A 3,574-nucleotide genomic window follows, 5' to 3' on the forward strand; every position below is an offset into this window, starting at 1 on the left:
TGTGTTGATTATTGTGTTTATGTTCCCATCACATAAAGTTGAAATTACTACCGTATAGGAAGCTATGAGTTGCACTATTCTTTCAATAAATCATAACTTCGTATTTGATTTGTAAAACTCACTTCGAGCCACTTTGTAATTTTACGGTTGTTTTGATTGATTTAATATATCGAGAAATAAAAACACATACACATTATTTTAAGACTTCATATCAGTTTGTTGTTATGATAGACTTTCAATGGTCTAAACTATGTTTCTTTTTTGTGATTGAGTCAATATATCCACTTAATATAAATGATGGCAACATCGGATACTTAGCAAGTTTAAAGTTTTGTCCAGAAAAATTAGTTTTAATCTTTGAAATCTGTTTACATTGAATGTCGATCAGTCATTGATATATATCATTTACGAGAATCGTTTCAATACGAATATACATACTTATTGAAAGTAATAAAATAAACCTATTAAGTTATCAAAAGCCGATTCGTTTTTATTCCGGAAATCTGTTTTTATCAGTGAAATAATCAGTTTCTTAAGAACTGTGAGGAGTTGATACATGAAGTTACTTGAATTGGTCATGTAAAAGTAAATACATACGCAGACTATATTTCATTCTATTTGTCAAAATAATAGTGCTTTTCAGCAATTAAGTAACTCGCAAAAGTATAATTTAGACATAGATTGTCTTATGCCAAAAAAAAGGAAGATAAGATACTGAGGATGAGGCATTAGAACATTACACAGGAAAAATGTTAAATAATACAAAATTGGTTAACTACCTTACAAAAACAATACGAAGAAATCTAAACACGAATCCAGAGCAAAATGGTGGAATCTTAACACCATGTGTTCTGATCACATCAAATTTAGGCAACATAAGTTAACAAATGTTGAAATCTCATTTATCGACGAAGAAGATACCAATTAATCAAGATTACAAACACACACTTCAGGAATTTGGATCAACTATAAAACGTTTGAACAAAAATACCAAACTCTAAGATTCAATAAAAGAAGAGTTCCATTTTTCCCCGTATTGCATTTTTATTGTTATTTTCAGGGGGCATAACTGTTTTAAAAAAGACAATCGGCCACCATTTTAGAATAAATCCGAGATACCGCTAATATTAACCTATAGTATATAAGTTTTATATTAGAATATCTTGCATGAATGGTAATCGTGAGACCGCTCACAAGACCGGCTTGAAAGACGGATAGACGAACGCCCGGTATTTCCGCAACTTGTTACGCGAGGAGGGGCGAAGAGAGTCCATCAAACCTAACAAAATCAAAGATTTGACTATTTCAAACAATTGAGTCGCTATTCTGACTTGGTATAAGCATTTTCCGTTGAAAAATGGTGAGTTCAACCTTGTTTAATACTTGGCTTTACTTCCCTATAGTGTAACCGTTGTTTATAGATATATGTTATATTGACATAATTGGGCAAGCAACCCAAATAGACATAATTGGTATCTTCCAAACAAACGGTATAAACATATGTTACAGACATAAAACAAATGACTTAAAAATTCTCGATGCGCGGAATAATAATATTTTAAACTCATATGGAACTGCATATTGAAAAAAAGATAGCTAGGTTTTATTAACCTGAATAACTTTACTAATAAACAAGTAAACATGTCCAGGGGAGGGTTTGGTTCCCGCTAACATATCTAACCCCGCCACATTCTGTATGTATGTGCCTGTAATTCAGTGGTTGTCGTTTTTTTTTTATGTGTTTCATATTTGTTGTTTGTTTTTTTTTGTACATAAATTAGATCGTTGGTTTTCTGGTTTGAATTGTTATATATCGTCATTTCTTGACTTTGTATATCTGACTATGCGGTATGGGCTTGTTATATTGTTGAAGGCCGTACGGTGACCTATAGTTGTTAATGTCTGTTTCATCTTGGTCTCTGTGGACAGTTGTCTTATTGGAATTCATACCACATCTTCGTTTTTATATTTAAATAAAGTCCGTTTGTGAACTTTTTTTTTTTATATATATGCTTCCAGTATTCTTATTCCCGACAGCTTTTCCATATTTTGTGACCTTAAAAGTATAACGTTTAATAATGTGCGCAATTGCCAGTATTTTGCCTTTGAAATATAGTAAACTTTTCAATCCATATTTCATTTAAGTGCTGGAAGTATTTTGCCGGAACAAAGCGAATATGTTATAAATAATGCATATTTTAAGGTTTTTCTTTTCGTAGAACACACCGAGGGGTGTCAGGATTGATCAAACGAAAGACCGACCGGAGGGCATATGTATTATGATTGGCAAGAGACTAAATGACACAGAAATTAACAACTATAGGTCATCATTATGCCCTCAATAATTAGAAAAGCCCCCGCATAGTCATCTTTAAAAGAGGGAGGAAAGATACATTGTACCAGAGGGAGAGTCCCGAAATGCTGTGTGGCAGAAAGTGTTAATATTCAATTATTAGCTCCCTTGGTAAAACTCCAAATTTCATATTTAATGTATTTTATTGTTAAATAATTTACATGAAGCTTATGAAGTATATATTTGTTAAATGCATAGCTTTTGCTATTTGAATTCATTGGTTAAAGATTTCTATTTATATTGTAAAGTTTAATATTTGCATCGTCGCAAAATCCTAGGTTACCTTCTTTGAATACCTTCAGTGAGAAACTTATATATTTTATAGATTCCATTCCAATTCAATAAAAATACGAATTAGATAAACAAAGTAACTAGACCAAAATTTGACAACAGGATTGATACCAAAAGTGCTGTACAGCTAGATAAGGGTGTATTGAACTTCTAATAGTTGGAATAATATACAATGGATTTTTATGGGGACTGATTTTGCAAGTTAAGCATCCCATCTCCTTTTAAATAAGCGCAAACTACATGGCCTCTTGTAATAAGGGTGAATTGAAGTATTGCTTGCTTTATTTCTACTTTCAAACGTTGGGCACGATGTTCCTACAACACGTTACACTTAAAGTGCGGTGTCGAAGAGGGATTTTAACTTCGATTTTTTTTTGCAAGTTTATTCGGTTTTTTATATTGTTGGTTGATTCTGGTTCTGTTCGTTTTGTGATGTCATCTATAATACTAAAATTACGAGGTCCAATTTGTCAGCCGTCATCACGTAAAAACGATGAATCAAAGAATTCAACTTTATATATAACTAATATAGTACAAAGGTGTAGATTAAAATTTACACCACTCCAGGCCCTTTTGTTTTCCACGTAATTAATATTGCCAATAATTAAGAAGTTCCGGGTCAAGTCCGATACCGATACCAATAGTATATTCACCTGTTACCTATTACCTTATCTTTACGTTCCGCATCTGACAGGCGCACCACCAAACGGTGTATTTGGGATCATGCTATATACACGGGTCATAATCACAGGGCTGACACTACTAATTTCAATCATAGTCAAACAGTTACCTATTGTAGTATTTTAATCAGTAAGACTTTCTAAGATAACAATACGAATACTAGAAATCTGGACTAAAAATAAGGCGTATAGGTACAGTTTTCAATTTGTTAGCAGGCATGACGTATTAACTAATATAGGATAATGCTCT

This window comes from Mytilus trossulus, chromosome 3 (assembly GCF_036588685.1).
Source record: "Mytilus trossulus isolate FHL-02 chromosome 3, PNRI_Mtr1.1.1.hap1, whole genome shotgun sequence".
NCBI lineage: Eukaryota > Metazoa > Mollusca > Bivalvia > Mytilida > Mytilidae > Mytilus > Mytilus trossulus.